General features: G+C 35.1%; 1 non-coding gene across 1 annotated transcript; it reads left to right on the top strand.

The window, feature by feature from the left end:
* The first annotated feature begins 2,226 nt into the window (after window positions 1–2,226).
* LOC125344358 lies at window positions 2,227–2,333 on the top strand. The gene has a single exon (XR_007209494.1). It is a non-coding gene; the product is annotated as a U6 spliceosomal RNA (small nuclear RNA).
* The last annotated feature ends 17,205 nt before the right edge of the window (window positions 2,334–19,538 follow it).

Here is a 19,538-nt window from a genome sequence, read left to right on the forward strand (position 1 = left end):
CCAAGTAAGTTATAACAGCACAGGGATTCTGGCGAGAAAGGAAAAATCAACTTTGCTGGCCTGAAAACACAGATTTGAGCTCCAGGCAACATCAGCACAGCCCCCAGCACTCCACACACCCAAAATACAGAGTGGTGACCAGGAAGAAATCCTCTAGACAACTGCAGACAGACGTGGATCACAGGCTGAGCATGGATGGGCAGAAATCGCAGAGAAAGCCTGAGCAAGAAAGTAGAGTGTAGACCATTGCAAGGAAACCAGAGACTGGAAAGAGCCCACCCAAACAAGAAAGACTCCATTTTTTAAAAACTTTTTTTTTTTCGTTTTTGAGTTGTCGTTTGTTTTTTGTTCTTTTTGTTGTTTTTGTTTTGGTTATATATTTTCTTTGTTTTGAGTGTTTGTTTTCCTGTATTTTTTCTTTGTTTCTCTTTTCACATTTTCTTTCTTTAAAATTACTTCCTTTGACTATTACCTTTAATCTTCTCTGTTGACTCTCTATTGTCTATCATTTTAACCTTGTTCTTCCTACTGATTCTACTCTTCTTCACCTTTCCACATCACTGAAACTAAACAAAAATCATCATCCCCCATTCATTTTACTCCATTCTCTTCAGTATCCCTTACTTACCCTCCTAAATTTACTTCCAGGAGGTCCAGACTCAATTGACCTCTGGTTAACGTCAGACTATATAGAGGGTATCCCTGTTCAATCCGAGTGAGTCAAAGGGGTTCAGAGAGAAATCCCAGCAGTCCAAAAAGAACTAATTGTAAGAACAAAGTTGCTCATATGTTTATAATGGTAAATAAGTAACTACTGGGCTCAAGGTTGGTTGTTATATAAAAATTTCATTCTGCAGGGACACCAATTCTGCTTATATATACAAAAAACAGAGGGAAGGTATCTGTACATGATGGTGAACTTCTAAGATTTATACAACAGTGCTTGGTAATCTATGCTTTAGGCCTTAAACGCTACTCACAGGTTCTTGTAGATCCACATTTCCAATCAAAATGGGCAGATGAAGCACAGAAAGATGGTAAGCCAGGGAATCTCATCTGCCACTCAAAACAAGCAGGAAGCAGAGCAGTCAATCAAAGACCTAGAAGACAACACTCAAAATGCTCTACAAACTCTACTGATGAAAATCTTAAATGAAAAGTTTGAATCTCTTTAGACAACTATTCTAGAGAATGAGGAGGCAAACCAAAGATTAATATATTAATCCATACATAAAGTAATAGAGGATTTCATGGCCTCCACAAATAAGAAGATACATGAACTTCAAGAGTCCAATGAAAAGATAGCTATCCAGCTAAAAGATTTAAGGTCCGGCACTCAGAACCAAATTAATGAAGTAAAAATTCCATACAGGACCTAAGAGAAATTTATAGCAAAGACATGGAAACCATCAAGAAAGACCAGTCAGAAGGAAGGGAGATTCGAAATCAAGTAGCTAGCCTACAGAACAGACTATCTGAAGCAGAGGATCGAATCTCAGGAACTGAATATTCCCTAGAATCTATGAGGAAAGAACAAAAAACAATACAAAACCAATCAAATCAGCAAAACAGATCACTTCAAGAGTTCCAAGATACAATTAGGAAGCCCAATTTAAGGATAACAGGTAGCAAGAAAAACCTAGAGAAAGAAGTTAATGGAATAGGCAGCATGTTCAACAGAATAATAGCAGCGAACTTCCCAAATATCCTGAATGAGAGGCCTATCCAGATAAAAGAATCATTTAGCAAACGAAACCCACCAGAACAGAAAAGACTTCTCACAGACACATTGTGATCAAAACACTATCGATACAGACCAAAGAAAGAATCCTTAAATCTGCTAGGGAGAAGAAAATAATTACATATAAAGGAAAACCAATCAGAATTATCCCAGACTTCTCAGCAGAGACAATGAAAACAAGGAAAGCCTGGAATGAGGTATGCCACAACCTAAAGAAAAATGACTATCAACCAAGAATACTGTACCCAGCCAAAATCTCATTCATACCTGAAGGTCAAATAAAAGTCTTCTACAGTAAACAAACAAACTAAAAAAAAACTGAAGCAATATATCCACACAAAACCGGCTTTACAGAAAATCTTCGAGGATGTACTACACATGGAAAATAATCAAGATCACAATATAGACAGAGAAATGAACCCAAAATAGAAAACTGGAATATTAGATCAAAAATTGGGAAGACACAGCTCTAAACGATAGCTATAGTGCTCACTTTGGCAGCACATATACTAAAATTGCAACGATACAGAGAAGATTAATATGGCCCCTTCGCAAGGATGACAGGCAAATTCGTAGAACGATAGCTATAATGAAAGGAACAAACGATCATCTCTCAATCCTAACTCTCAACATTAATGGACTTAATACTCCAATTAAATGACAAATTGGATCAAAAATCAAGATCCATCTTTCTGCTACCTCCAATAGACACATCTATCCAGCAAAAGCAAATATCTTCTAAATGTGAAAGGCTGGAATAAAATCTACCAAGCAAATGGCCCCCATAAGCAGGCTGGCATTGTAATCCTAGTATCAGATAAAATGGTGTTCAAATTAAAAACAGTGAGAAGAGACAAAGAAAGGTACTACATACTAATAAAGGGATCACTCCTACAGGAGGATATAATCATCCTAATATCTACACCCCAAATACAGGATATCCAAGCTCATCAAACAAACCCTTCAGAGTCTAAAAACACTCATAGATCAAAACACATTGATAGTTGGAGACTAACACTCCACTGTCACCTCTGGACATGCCAAAAGCTGAGCCAAAGAAAGCTCAAAACTAAACAACTGCATAGACAAACTAGACTTAACCGACATCTACAGAATATTCCATCCAGCAACACCAGAATACACATTCTTTTCAGTAGCACATGGAACATTCTCCAAAATAGATCACATCTTAGAGCACATAGAAAATCTATACAAATTCAGAAGTATTGAAATCATTCTCTGCATTCTCTCAGACCACATGGAATAAAATTAGAGCTCAACTGAAACAGCCACCACAGAAAACCCTACAATTTGTGGAGACTAAACACATTGCTGATCCACCAGTGGGTCTTTGAAGAAATTAGAACAGAAATTCAAATGTTTATGGAATTCAAAGATGAGCCCAATATGTACCAGCTCCTTTGGGACACAGCAAAGGCAGTAAACAGAGGGAAATTTATATCTCTGAGTGCCTACATCAGCAAACTGGAGAAACAGCAATTCAACAACTGAAGGAAACACCTTAAGCTACTTGAAAGAGAACAAGCCAAACCCCAAGCCAATAGATGGAAACAAATAATTAAAATTAAATCAGAATTAAATGACTTAGAGTAAAAAAAAAAATCCATAGAATCTACAAAACAAAGAGTTGGGGTTTTTTTTGAAAAAATTAATATGATAAACAGACCCCCTAGCAAATCTGACCAAAAATGATGGCAACACACCCTAAAAAACAAGATCAGAGATGAAAGAGGAAACATCACCACAGAAACAACCAAAATTCAGAACAGAATAAGGGGCTATTTTGCGAATCATTACTCCAAAAAAATCAAGAACATGGAAGAAATGGACAATTTCCTAGAAAACTTGACATCCCCAAACTTAACCATGAACCTTAAGCCTTCTAAACTGACCTATATACAGCGTTCAGATAGAAACAGCAAAAAGACATCTCCCATCCAAGGAAAGCCCAAGTCCAGACGGATTCACTGAAGAATTCTACAATGCCTTCAATAGAGAATCCACACCAATATTTCTCAAACTCTTCAATAAAATTGAAAGAGAAAGTTTGCTACCAAACACATTTATGATACCATTATAACCCTTATACCCAAACAAGGCAGGGACTCATCAAGGAAAGAGAACTATAGACCGATTTCCCTAATGAACATTTATGCAAAAATTCTCAAGAAAATTCTGGCCAATAGATTTCAACAGGTCATCAAAAAAATCATACACTATGACCAAAGTGGATTCATCCCCCTTATGCAGAGTGGGTTCAGTGTATGTAAGTCAATCAATGTAAACCACCATATCAACCAGAGCAAGGTCAAGAACCACATGATTATTTTGCTAGATGCAGAAAAAGCATTTAATAAAATACAGCACCCATTTATGATAAAAGCTTCGGAGAAACTAGGATTCCAGGGAATATTCCTGAATATAGTTAAGGTGGTGTATGACAAACGCACAGCAAACATTAGTCTTAATGCAGAAAAGCTAAAGCCATTTCCTCTAAAATGAGGAGCAAGACAAGGTTGTCCACTCTCACCTCTGCTCTACAACATAGTACTAGAATTCCTAGCCAGAGCAATAAGGCAAGAGGAAGACAAAAATGGGATCCAAATTGGAAAAGATGAAGTCAAACTCTCTCCGTGCAGATGACATGATTCCGCTAGACTCTATTCCCAAGATATTTGAGCTGAACCAAAACTTTGGCAAAGTAGCAGGATATAAAATAAACCCTCAAAAATCAATGGCTTCCCTATATGCCAATGACCCAAAGACCAAGGTCAAAATCAGGAAACCAACTCCTTTTTCAATAGCCTCAAAGAACATAAAATACCTAGGAATAACCTTAACCAAAGAAGTGAAAGACTTCTATGTTGACAACCTTAAAAACATGAGAAACGAAATTAAGGCACATCTAAGGAAATGGAAAAACCTCCCATGCACCTGGAATGGGAGGATTAATATTGTCAAAATGGAAGTATTGCCAAAGGCTATATACAAATGCAATGCAATACCCATTAATATCCCAACACCATTTTTCAATGAAATATAAGGAACAATCCAGAATTTCATATGGAACAATAAAAGACCCTGAATTGAAAAAACAATCCTAAGTAGAAAGAACAGTGCCAAAGAAAATGCAATACCAAACTTCAAGCTGTATTACAAAACGGTAGTACTAAAAACAGCTTGTTATTGGCATAAGAACAGGCCTGAGGACCAATGGAATAGAACTGAAGACCCAAAAATGAACCCACAGTACTATGCCTGCTTAATCTTTGACAAAGGAGCTAAAAAAGTAGGATGCAAGAAAGATGGCTCTTTAACAAATGGTGCTGGTAAAACTGGTACAACAACTGCAACAAATTAAACTAGATCCTTATATATCACCCTGCACCAAAATCAATTTAAAATTGATCAAAGACCTTGTAATAAAAATACATGCCCTGAAAACACTACAAAGAGTAGGAGAAAAACTTGTGCTCCTTGGCACATGATGGAACTTCCTTAACAAATGCCCAGAAATGAAAGAAATCAAAGAAACGTTGAACAAATGGGAGTGCATCAAACTGCAGAGCTTCTGCAGGGCAAAGGACATAGCTTGCAAGATAAACAGCAAGCCCACAAATTGGGAACAGATCTTTACAGGCCATAAAATGGGCAAAGGACTCATATCTCAAATATATGTAGAACTCCAAAAATTACATTCTTCCAAAGCAAAACCTCAAAGAACCAACAGGCCCCTTCACAAGTGGGCTAAAGACCTAAAAAGAGACTTCTCTGAAGAGGAATTGAGAATGGCCAAGAGACATATGAAAAAGCTCTGGACATCACTGGCCATAAAAGAAATGCAAATCAAAACAACAATAACATTACCCCTCACCCCAGTAAGAATGTTTATTATCAGGAAAATAACAATAACAAATGCTTGAGGGGATGGCCAAAAGGGAACCCTACTTAATTGTAGGTGGGAATGTAAACTTGTTCAGCCACTCTGGAATGCAGTATGGAGATTCCTCAGAAGGCTAAACATAGAGCTCCTCTATCACCCAGCAGCCCCACTTTTGGGCATCTACCCAAAAGATTACAAACAAGAACACTCTAAAGCCACCAGCACAACAATGTTCATTGCAGCACAATTTGTCATTGCTAAAATATGGAACCAACCCAGATGCACCTCAGTAGATGAATGGATCAGGAAAATGTGTCACATATACTCAATGGCATTTTATGCCTCTATCAGACATTGACATTGCCTCATTCATAAGGAAATGTAAAGACTTGGAAAAAATTGTACTAAGTGAAGTTAGCCAGACCCAAAGAAACATAGACTCTATGGTTTCCCTCCTAGGGAAAAATTAGCACAGGTTTAGGCTAGTCACAGCAGAGGATCACAAAAGACCAATACTTATGCCCTTATGAACACATAAGATGATGCTAAGTGAAATGAACTCCAAGTTATGGAAACGATTGTTATATCACTGTTGTAACTACTTTCAACATGCCATATGAAACCATAGCTTCTTTTGTTGATGATCCTCTAGCATCCCTTTCCTGTGGTTGTACCTGCACTATCACTGTATCTTATCTGAGTACATTGGAAACTGTATATACTAGGAAAGTGAAAGGGAATATCAAAATTGAGATACATAGGATAAAATAACAAACAACTCCAAAAGCAATACTTGCAAAACCATTTGTTGTAAAGTTGTAAACCAACTGAACAACTCATGTGGCGAAAGGGAAAGGGGAAAGGGGGAGGGAGGTATGAGGGAGGAGGTAACAAATAGTACAAGAATTGTTTCCACAGCCTTATGTATGAGACTGTAACCCATCTGTACATCACTTTGGTAATAAATAAGTAATTTATAAAAACCTGAAAAACAAGTTGTAAATCAAATTATCTCTACAAATAATTTTACTATACAATGTGAGATATCCTACTGTAGATAATTGAACATTAAAGGAAGTGATGAGCATAAACAAGAGAACCAGTGGGGCAAAGTTTGGAACTTGTAAGGAAACAACAGAAATAGTAAATTTTAATACTAGATTCATGTGCAGAGTTCCAGTGCCCCAAGCCTGTTATCTTAGTAACTATGTCAGGAGGCTGAGACATGAGGATCATAGTTCAAAGCCAGCCTGTGCAGGAACTTTCATAAAACTCATAACTAGCCACAAAAACACGAGAAATTGAGCTGTGGCTCATGTTTAAGCAAAATAGCTCAACGACAGTATCCATACCCTAAATTCAAGTACCAGTACAAGCACACACACACACACACACACACACACACACACACACACACTCATGAACATCTGTTTGTACAGTGAGGATATATTAAAACAGGAATATAGTGCAATTACAATTACCTGGAACAAAGTAACAATTATGCTTAATATATGTTAGAATGCAAAATTACAGGCTGATGATTTTATGAACAAATGTCATTGCCAGAAAATTCAGAAAAAACAAATAAATTTTGGAACTGAAATGCAGGGTCAACAAAATGAATAAAAAATTGTAGGTCTTATCACCAATAAATGATACAAAGATAAAGAAAAAAGAAACAGTGTATTGTGCAGAAGAAATTATTCTAAATATAGAACTGACAATTACATGAGAAAAAGAGAAGAAAATAAATTTCTAACATCCTAATACAATTTAAAGGGATTGCTCATAATATAGTTTCTTGAATACAACATGATGATAACTAAAAAGCCAGGCAAATGTTTGACTGTTTAATACATAATTCTAAATTATCTTTGCACCACAGCGCAAATAATAATGAAGTTAAACTCTAATTTCAAGAGTCTAAAGTCTAGTCAAATGCCAAGGGGCAATGCAAAGGAATTTTCCTCTTCAGTACAATGTTAAGTGGCAATTAGGATCAAAAGATCCAACAGCATAGTTTATATTAAGGCCCCGAAACAGGAAAAATTCAGTGTCAAAGGGTGTATTGAAACTAAAGAAGGGAAAGGGTATACCAAAATTGAGAGACAAAGGATAAATAGACAAACCATTGAATAGTGATACTTACAAATCCAATTGGTGTAAATGAACTATACAGCTCATGGGAGGGAGTGGGGAGAGGGGAAAGGGGAAAAAATGAGGGAGGAGTTGGATAAGAAATGTACATGCCTTACATATAAAGCTGTAACCCATCTGTACTTCACTTTGACAATAAAGAAGAAGAAGAAAAAAACAAGACTGATAGCATACATCAATACTTTCACATAGGCAAATTTTCTGTATCATGAAAAAAAGTCATGAGTAAGAGGAAACACTAGATACTTATATTAATCACACTTTAAACCAAGCATCTAAAATCAGCTCTATTTAATTTGACTAAAAAATGACTTTTGGTAACAGATACATCTCTATAGTTGGTTAAATCATTATTATATAATATGAAAAATTAGTTTTGTTTCACATATCAGAAAAATGTATATACAGATAGATGCATTAACTGAAATATGGTAGATTCAGGGGAGAACACAGTATAGTTCATTAGAATGGCAAACAGCACGAACTCAGTATTTGAAAAAGATGGAATGAGGTTAAGGGGGCAGGTGAATTAAGAAAATGGGAGAGGACTATTGTGCAAATTCAATTTATGTCCTACAAAATTAATAAAAGTGAGAGAAAGATGAGTTGGGGAGGATAAGTGAAAATGTTGAATAGGGTGATATTGATCAAGGCATAAATTGCTTTGCTGAATAATAATTCCTCTGTACAAGTACTTAAAGTTAACTAACATAAACATTCTTGAACACACATTAATAATTAAAGTTGAAATCCATACATAAAATAACTCATCAACTTTCATATATCAGGAATTCTAATGTTTCTTATTCTTGACTGGAAAAATATGAAATCATAATACTGGAAAAGCAATTATCTATGTCTGGTGTGATATGCTTTCGTATTCTTGTGTGTAGGTTAATTACAGATTTTAGAAAATTTAAGAATATTTTTATTGAGTTACTTATGTCAGTTTATTACTCAAATTATTCTTTGGTTGTGATATTAAATGATGTCAGAGATCACTGCTATCATTTTTAAAATATATGCCCTTCAGGGAAGCCATATATCTAGTGTGCCTAATCCCACGAATTTCCTTATCATATGTAATGCAGGATATAAAGAAAAGAAAATTATTAATATTATGTCCTCCTCTTAGTAGGATACATGCATGCATATACATCTATATATATGTATCTAAATATGAGAAAGATTTTAAGATGATTTTTTATGTTGACCTTATTAACTAAGAAATGTAGTTTAAGTAAACCATGAGCTATGCATGACACATTCTAAAGCATAGAATGACTCTTAATACTTCATTATACATCAGTACCAACTTCAGTGCTTCTAGAATATGAGGATTTCTGGGCTACCTGCAAGATTCAAACTCAATACTATTCTAGAAACCACATAATCAAACTCATACTGTGAGTTTTTAAAAAGGTAACAAAGTCTTTATACTACTATAAACCAGTGACTCCAAATCCTGTCTTCACAATTTGTAAGTGAGAAATGAGGGAGACACACAGTGCTAATGTGACTGCACAAAGGAATTTCATTCTAAATCTGGTCATCCGAAAAATTCACACAACAAAGCTATTGTGATAAAATCAATGTCAATTCATAAAGGAAAGATAACACTGGTACAGCTTAAGAAAGAAGCCTATCCATTTTACTTTCTTTAAAAATATTTTAATATAAAGATGATGTACATAGGGGTTACAATTACATAGGATTACATTTCTTTTTGAAATGTGTCACCTCTTTCATCATTTTCGCCCAATATTTTTTCTCCCAAACCCCTCTCCTTCAAATTCCATAGTTCATTTTCAACATGGTTTCTAGGGAGTATCACTGCTGAATTATTTTCTTCCTTAGTTCTTGCACACAACAGATAAATTTTGTATTATAAAAGGAAAGGTGGCCTCAAGGTAGATGAAAGTTCAAACCTACAGTAGCAAAGCACTGAGAATATGAATTTGAAATTGAATATTTAATGTTAATTAATATAAATGATTTATAAATGTTATAGACTCAGATATTAATATTTATTGGACAATAGATGAAAATACTACAGAAGGCAATTAAAAGAAATTTGGGGGAAATTACAAAAATTAAGTTATTCAGTCCAATAATAACACTCCTAAACAAACAACTGCATCTAATACATAACATTCTTGTGCTCAGGTTATCACCAAATGGTGGTATTATATGTTAAAATAATGCTACTTATGAGAATTTAAGGCATTTTTCCATACCCTCTGCCTTCATACTGATAGTTTTCTGCCTAACCTCCTTTTCATTGCATCTTTTTTCTAATCCAAAAATACTATCTTATCTCATTCTATTTGACTTATAAGTGTTATTAGTATCATGTTTATACTACTCCAATATTCATAGCGTATCTTCTATGATTGCATGTAATCAAATAGGTGGTTAGTCATGGAGACTGCTAAATTGAATTGAAAGATAAAAGGTTGAATACAGAAACCAGTTTTCTCAGATATTGTTTTACGTCCTAATTTACTGACTTATATAGGCAATAAGGCTCAGAGACAGAGAGAGCTTCACTTTTTATCTATAGTCCTCTTTGTCTGGTTGATGACACTCTTTAAATAATGCTTATAAACTGTATAACTACTGATAAAATGGACTGCTGTGCTTTCTGATAAGAACAATCTCCAGAAAGTTTTATTCTTTCCTTCCAAGTAAATGATGATCCTCTTGTAGTTCAGTAGATCTGAACTTCTAAGATGCTATATTTTACATTTAACCAGTAAAACAATACTTGTACATCGTTTTAATAATTCTCATACAAATAAAAAGTGAGTAAGATAGAATAAAGTAATGATAAGAACTGATAGTGTCTATAGCTTAAATTAGATCTGATTATGTTGAGGAATTTATGTGGCTCTGGGGTGAAATCAATTTCTAGGACTTTTTTGAGGCCTTATCAATTTCTAAGATGACTTATACTATATAATCTGTTATACAATTGTACTGTATAATAGATCTCAGATTATTTTCATTCTGAATCACAGTTTTTCTAAAGAGGTAAATAACAAATTTGTATACATATGAAATTTGTATACATATACATATTTGAAGTGCTTCTTAAAAATACAGATATTAATGGAGGTAGAGCTATCAGCCTCCTTTATTGATCATTAATACTTGGGAAGTATGTAATATAAAAATTAATATATCACCATAGTAAAAGAAAGTCCATTTTACTTGTACTTACTGAGTATAATAAAAATTACTATATATATATATATTTTACTTCAGGGTAATTTATGTTATTGCAAAGTTGAGACATTAAAAATTAACAGTGTAATATTAAGAAGATAAAAGTTCTCTATAGCTTCATGAATTGAACAATATATGCAAACTATGGGGTAAAAGGTCCTGTACACTATTAGACACAGGATTACACAGATTGTACTTAAGTGTATTTTGAAAAATATGTGAAGGCGCAGAGCTTTTGCTTAAACAAAACTTCTATAGAGGTTTGAAAATAATAACAAACAACTTCTTAAGAGGTTTTGAAAATAATGAAAATAGATTATTACAATTAACTAAGGTGAGAGGATATAATTCAAACAATATATTTCTGAATTTTGGTTTCTATCTTTGTAAGACAAAAATCACTTACAAAATACTGAACTCAAATAAGCATTCACACACCTACATCAAAAAATGGAGCAAGAAGCTATAATGAGAAAGGAAAAGTGTCCTTAACAAGTTGCACTTATTAATAAGCTGTGCTTGAAAATGAATATTTACATGCATAATACTGAAATAACAACTATATTTCCTAGTATGTATAAAAATCAGCTACAAAGTATTAAAGATTTTCCTGTACGACTTGAAACTATAAAGTCACTAGAAGAAAAACTTCAGGACTTTGAAATAGGCAATGGAATTTTTTCAGTCCCACAAAAATCAAACAAAACAAAAAAACCATTAGGATTTCTTGAAATTAAAAAAAAATATTTTAGGCAATAAATTTTGGAGGGAGAAAAGAAAGAATATAAATAGGACCTAAAGACTGGGAGAACCTGTTTTCAAACTTTAAATCTGACAGGGGTTTAATAACTTGGGTATATAAGGAATGCAAATACTTCAAAAGCATATAGCTGAATAACCCAGAAAAGAAATGGACAAAAATACTTGAATATATGTGATTCAAAAGATTACATACAAAAAGCTAACAGGGGCTGGGAATATGGCCTAGTAGCAAGAGTGCTTGCCTCATGTACATGAAGCCCTGGGTTCAATTCCCCAGCACCACTTATATAGAAAATGGCCAGAAGTGGCACTGTGGCTCAAGCGGCAGAGTGCTAGCCTTGAGCAAAAAGAAGCCAGGAACAGTGCTCAGGCCCTGAGTCCAAGCCCAGGACTGGCAAAAAAAAAAAAAAAATCTCAGCATCCTTTGGGCTGGGAGTATGGCCTAGTGGCAAGAGTGCTTGCCTTGTATACATGAAGCCCAGGGTTCGATTCCCCAGCACCATGTATTTAGAAAATGGCCAGAAGTGGCACTGTGGCTCAAGTGGCAGAGTGCTAGCCTTGAGTAAAAAGAAGCCAGAGACAGTGCTCAGGCCCTGAGTCCAAGCCCCAGGACTGGCAAAAAAAAAAAAAAAAAAAAAAAAAAAAAAAAAAAAAAAAAAACACCAAACCAACAAAAGAAAACCCCAAAAGCTAACAGGCACCAATGTGTTCAACATTCTTCATAAACATCAACAATAAAAAATAAAAGGAATCCCACTTCATTCCTGTTAGAAAGGTTATTATAAAATAGACCAAAGAAAAGAAGTACTCACAAGGATGTGAAGAAAAGGGAATATTTAAACACTGGAAGTAGGGATATAGATAAATACAGACTTATTGGAAAAATATGGAGTTTACTAAAAACAATAAGAATACAACTGATTACTTAATCTTGCAATCTCACTATGGGACTTATAGTAAAATTAAGTGATTGAAATAAGTTTATCAAATGGATGTCTAAATGTTCATGGGACTTATAGTAAAATTAAGTGATTGAAATAAGTTTATCAAATGGATGTCTAAATGTTCATACTATTTTCTGATTTTTAAAAATTATTTAATCAAAATTAAATTAACAATTAATTTTTGAATTAATGTTCCAATGAATTTAGAGTAAAATACATACACAAGAACATGTACTTTTAACATTAATAGCATGCGAGCTATAAATCGATGGCCTCTAGCACAGAAAAAAAATGAAAGGATTGCCACATACCTCTGCCTCTTTCTGAAATGATAACTGGTTGAATAGAGCTAGAATACACACTCATATTTATTACAGCACTCTTGCAATACCAAACATGGCGAAATGACTTAAGTATCCAACAACAGATGAATAAAGTATTATGACACTTCGACATACATAATACTATTTCAGCCTAAAAGAATATAATCCTGTCATTCCAGACAACATGGATGAACATGGAATGGATTATGTTGTAAACGAAGCCAGGTATTGAAATAAAAATACTGTATGGCTGGAGGAATTAAAATACCCAACTTCAAGCTGTATTATAAAGCTATAGTAATAAAAACAGCTTGGTATTGGCACCGGAACAGGCCTGAAGACCAATGGAACAGAACTGAAGACCCAGAAATGAACCCACAGAACTACGCCTACTTAATCTTTGATAAAGGAGCTAAAACAATAGCATGGAAGAAAGATAGCCTCTTTAACAAATGGTGCTGGCAAAACTGGCTCAACACATGCAACAAACTAAAACTAGATCCTTATATATCACCCTGCACCAAAATCAATTCCAAATGGATTAAAGACCTCGAAATCAAAACAGACACCCTGAAAACACTAAAGGAAGGAGTAGCAGAAACACTTGGGCTCCTTGGCGCAGGATGGAACATACTTAACAAAGACCCAGAAAGGCTACAAATCAAAGAAAGGTTGGACAAATGGGACTGCATCAAACTGCAGAGCTTCTACACGGCAAAGGACATAGCTTGCAAGATAAACAGAAAGCCCACAGACTGGGAGAAGATCTTTACCGGCCATTCAACGGACAAAGGCCTCATATCTAAAATATATGCAGGGCTGGGGATATGGCCTAGTGGCAAGAGCGCTTGCCTCTTATACTTGAAGCCCTGGGTTCGATTTCCCAGCACCACATATACATAAATGGCCAGAAGTGGCGCTGTGATTCAAGTGGCAGAGTGCTAGCCTTGAGCAAAGAGAAGCCAGGGATAGTGCTCAGGCCCTGAGTCCAGGTCTGGCAAAATAAATAAATAAATAAATAAATAAATAAATAAATAAATAAATAAATAAATAAATAAATAAGTAAATAAAAAAAATATATGCAGAACTAAAGAAATTACCCTCTTCCAAAACAAAACCGCAAAGAACCAATAGCCCCCTCATCAAGTGGGCTAAAGACGTACAAAGAGACTTCTCTGATGAGGAAATGAGAATGGCCAAGAGACATATGAAAAAGTGCTCTACATCACTGGCCATAAAAGAAATGCAAATCAAAGCGACATTGAGATTCCATCTCACCCCAGTAAGAATGTCATATATCAAGAAAACTAACAATAACAATTGTTGGAGGGGATGTGGCCAAAAGGGAACCCTACTTCATTGTTGGTGGGAATGTAAACTGGTTCAGCCACTCTGGCAAGCAGTATGGAGATTCCTCAGAAGGCTAAATACAGAACTCACCTATGACCCAGCAGCCCCACTTTTGGGTATCTATCCAAAAGACCACAAACAAAATCACAGTAGTGCCACCAGCACAACAATCTTCATTGCAGCACAATTTGTCATAGCTAGAATCTGGAACCAACCCAGATGCCCCTCCGTAGACGAATGGATCAGGAAAATGTGGTACATATACACAATGGAATTTTATGCCTCTATCAGAAAGAATGACATTGACATTGTCCCATTTGTAAGGAAATGGAAGGACTTGGAAAAAATTATACTAAGTGAAGTGAGCCAGACTCAAAGAAACATGGACTCTATGGTCTCCCTTATTGGGAATAATTAGTACAGGTTTAGGCAAGTCATAGCAGAGCATCACAAGGCCCAATAGCTATACCCTTATGAACACATAAGATGATGCTAAGTGAAATGAACTCCATGTTATGGAAACGATAGTTATATCACAGTTGTAACTACGTTCCACGTCCCATGTGTATCTGTAGCTTCTATTATTGATGATGTTCTTGTATCACCTTCCTGTGGTTGTACCTACACTATCTCTGTAATCTTATCTGAGTATATTGGAAACCGTGTATGCTGGTATTGGAACTAGGAAATTGAAAGGGAATACCAAAATTGATAGACACAGGGTAAAGAAAGACAAACAACTACAAAAGCAATACTTGCAAAACTCTTTGGTGTAAGTGAACTGAACCCCTCGGGGGGGGGGGGGGGAAAGGGTAAGGGGGAGGGGGGAGGGGGGTATGAGGGACAAGGTAACAAACAGTACAAAAAATGTATCCAATGTCTAACGTATGAAACTGTAACCTCTCTGTACATCAGTTTGATAATAAAAATTGGGAAAAAAAATACTGTATGGTCCTTACTAGTATGTAGAATCTTAAAAGTAATACTGATCTTTTTTATAGAAATCATAGTAGTAATTACCAGTGACTGGGGAATTGTTAAAGGAAATGTGGATGATGAATGGGTGGTCAACACTTAGAAAATTCAGTGACATAGAGGAATGTGTGCAGAATTCTATTGCACAGCAGTGTAACCAAGTTAGCAATAAAATATTGTGTATTTCAAAACAGCTAGAAGATAGTTTGTTTCCGTGTAATTCCACAAAAACAATACTAAATGCACAAACTTATGGGTATTCTAATTGCTTTTATTTGGTCATACAAAAATATTTTAATACATGTACATAAAATGTGTATCTAAACATTAAACTGTACCTTATAACCTGTTTTGTTATAAAGTGTCAAATAAAAGTGCTACAAATTAGATAACACAAAGATATTTGTTATACATGTTTTCTGAAATTTTTCTTAACAATGAGTGCAATGAATGAATGCTACATCGTAACTAGTGATATATAGGTAATGTCATGAATGGAGTCAAAATTTGTTGTTCTATGAAATATAGTAACATAGTTGATATGAGCATTGTTCTGAAATCCAACATCTTGAATTCAAATCTTGACTTTCTGTCTCCACAATTGTAGCACTCAAAATTTATAAAGTGAGGAGAGTAATTTTTACCTCATAAAGTCATTATGACAAAGCAATAGTATTTGTCACCCATTAACAGAGTGTCTAATATAGAACTAGTGCCTAGGAAAATGCATCCTTTAGTGGAGTTATATTTTGAAACATTCCAGGCAGCCTCAGTCCAATGAATAGGTTAAGATTATACGGGACTGCCTAATCAGCAATAGCCTTCCTATGAGTAATACAATGTAAATGAAGTCCAAATCAAGAGAAGTTACAAAAACGATGCCATATCACATTACAACTGTTTGGAAACAGCAGAGTTTTTTTTTTTTTTTTTTTTCAGTATGAGGGATAAGCTCAACTATAATACATAAAGGAGAAAAAGATAGCATGATATTATTCTAAGGTTTATTGCTTGAGGTGTTATTGACAAAAAAAAAAGAATATTGATATGCCAGTGGAGAGTGTGTGTTTGTGTTACAAGAAAATGAAAGAAGCTTATTTTACTGCTAGAAGATTTGTCTAGGAAGCTTGTCTAAAGGGAATTTGAGGCAAAATAGTCTAACATTTTGCAAATCATATGCACAATTATAATGGCTGAAGAGGTTAAGTGGCTGCCAAATTCATACATTTTTATGGACAAATATTTAAGAACATGATAATTAAAGTATCTGGAAATCATTGAATGGTTCTAGGTTTTTTCTACGCGCACACACACACACACACACACACACACACACACACACACACACATTCTACCACTCTAGTTTTGGAACCTAGGCATTTCTCTTTCTCTATCCTATCCTAAATTGAAATGTTCATGCCCAATGTCTCTCATTTAGATTTGCTTTCCATGTTAAATGCCACCAATGCATCATTCACCAACAAAAATGAATAGGCTGAGATCTTGCTTCCTTGTTTCTACTTATATTTTACAAATACAGTACATTCTAGAAATAATACTCTAACTTGGTATGTGATTGCAATGGAGTTTCAAATACTATTATAGACAGAATAGAATGAGAGATATACTCAACAGAAAGAACTTCAAATCCATCTAACTATATTGAATGACAGCAGCTGATTCTACATATGCATATTCTTGCTGTGACACAATGACCAAGAAGAATATGTAATATATTTTAGATATGTCAACAGCCATATTGATGTTCTGCATGATTAAGGCTTAATATCCTTAGATGTTTTTGTGTTGATATATATGTGATTTACCGATGATTTTACATTGTCAGCTTCATACCCTTAAGGATATCAAATACATCAAAGATTAAAACTACATTGTAGCAATATTATCTTTCTATAAAAACTGTAGAGTAACTCCTTATTCTCTCCAATCTGAAAGAATTTATGAGACAGTGGGAAAGGAATACAAGGACAGTTTACAGAAAGAAAAGATTACTTTATCATGCACTTTAACTTTATTTGGGATAGTGTTAAATACATGACAAATGAGGGGTCAAATATTTTAACTAATAATCATATTCTCATATATATATTTAATTCTGTGGCAATTAAATACTGAATCAAAAGAGGAATGAATTTCCTTTAAGTTATTAATTCAGGAAATTAAGAGATGGAAGGAGGCTGGGGATATAGCCTAGTGGCAAGAGTGCCTGCCCCAGCACCACATATACAGAAAACTGCCAGAAGTGGCGCTGTGGCTCAAGTGGCGGAGTGCTAGCCTTGAGCGGGAAGAAGCCAGGGACAGTGCTCAGGCCCTGAGTCCAAGGCCCAGGACTGGCCAAAAAAAAAAAAAAAAAAAAAAAAAAGTGATGGAAGGAAATCCTTATTAATCAGAGATATAAGTAGCCTATGTCTTGAGGCAAATATAAAAAAAGTTAAGACTATAATCATTCAAAATACATATTACCTCAAAATGGATGCTTACATATGAAAAAAGTTATCCTTCATTTACATTCTGCCCTACAAATGTAGGATGAGTAATAGAATAGTAAGGTCAAAACTGACCTTATCAAAAAGACTCATGTTTTGTCACCTTTGGAAGCTCTTAATGAGTTATTTCTATATTAGAAATATGTTTACATTTCAAGTTTTATTTCTAGTGCTTTTATAGTACAGACCTAGCAGTTCTACTTTATAGTGTATTGTACTGTACTTGTGTGGTTAGTATTTCATTTTGGTATAGAGAAAGAAAATTGGTATGATTACAAGTATGTTTAATTCAAGTCAGATAACACATAATAAATTTTGTACGTGATAAGTTTACAAACCATATTTATCAAAGTCTTCTTCCAGAAGAATTTCTACTCAAGCGTGGAAAGTATTAATTACACTAAGAAGAAGAAGCCCTCAGAGTAAACCAAATGAAAAGTTTACTTAAAGCTTTTCATCTTCTGAGAGTAGAATCAGGAACAGTATTTCTTTCTATTGCTTAAAGCATCTCCAGCAGTTGCAATATTCAAAAATTTATTTTGCTTCCTTGAAAGTCACCTTTAATTTTCTAACCAAGTCTATTGAGATGTCTACATATTTTACTGCAAGCATCTTCCTTCTCAGAAAAAAGAGGGTTGAAAGATCTTTAGAAACAATGAGATCTTATACTCATCACAGATTTTTTTCTTTTCTTGTTTTAACAATAAAGACTGCACCATATCTTCATTTACTTTACATCTACAAACAAGTGCCATCTTTTTTACTCATAGTTTACTTCATACAATTTGAAAATTTGGATTGTTTAAACTCAATTCAATTAAAGTACACCTTTATCTATAGCTTGTTTGTATAGAATGAGTAACGAAAATACCAAAAACTATTCAACATATTATCTTGCTTCTTGCTTGTCCCTTTTCCTTTTGTCATAGCATTTTTTCACTGTTGGGTTCCAAATTGCCGGGCTTTGCTCTACCCTCCCAATCCACGTGGGGAGGGGTCCTGGGCTTATCTATCTCCTCCAGGTGAGATCCACACTCATTCTCTCACGTCCCCCCAGCCGGTAGGGTTTAGACACGGGAGCGGGGTCCCGGGCTTAGCCTCAGTTCGCGTGTGGGTGTGAGACCCCCATACTCGCCAGCCCAAGGAAGACATGAGCCCGTGGGTTCTTGGAGACCGTCTCTGGGACAATTCCCCAGGACGATTCTACTTTATTCAAATGAGAAGCCACAAAGATATACCCCAAAGGCGGGCACAGGGAAGGGACAACAGATTGGCCATGAGAGCTGTCCATCAAGTGATGTCAAGGGACTTCCCCTGTGGGTGGAGGCCCAGCCCCCCAAGGATTGGGTTTCTGGGGTACCCCCGCCATTGCACACGTGCCCGCCCCAGGAGCAGGGGCTTCTCTTCCTGCTAAAGTCGGAAGAAGGGATGGGCCAAGCCAAGGCCAGCTATGGCCTCTTAAAGGCACAGCTGACCCCAACATTTCACTTCTATTACTGTTATTTTCTATAAATTTATAATTATTTATATATTTTAATACAAATTATTGCCTAAAATTATATTCATTACTTAGGTATAATTTATTGTAAAATTTATTATAAAATAAGTACTTATAAACATCACAGCCCAACCTCTATATTTGAATGC

The sequence above is a fragment of the Perognathus longimembris genome, chromosome 28, assembly GCF_023159225.1.
Source record: "Perognathus longimembris pacificus isolate PPM17 chromosome 28, ASM2315922v1, whole genome shotgun sequence".
In the NCBI taxonomy this organism is placed as follows: Eukaryota; Metazoa; Chordata; class Mammalia; order Rodentia; family Heteromyidae; genus Perognathus; species Perognathus longimembris.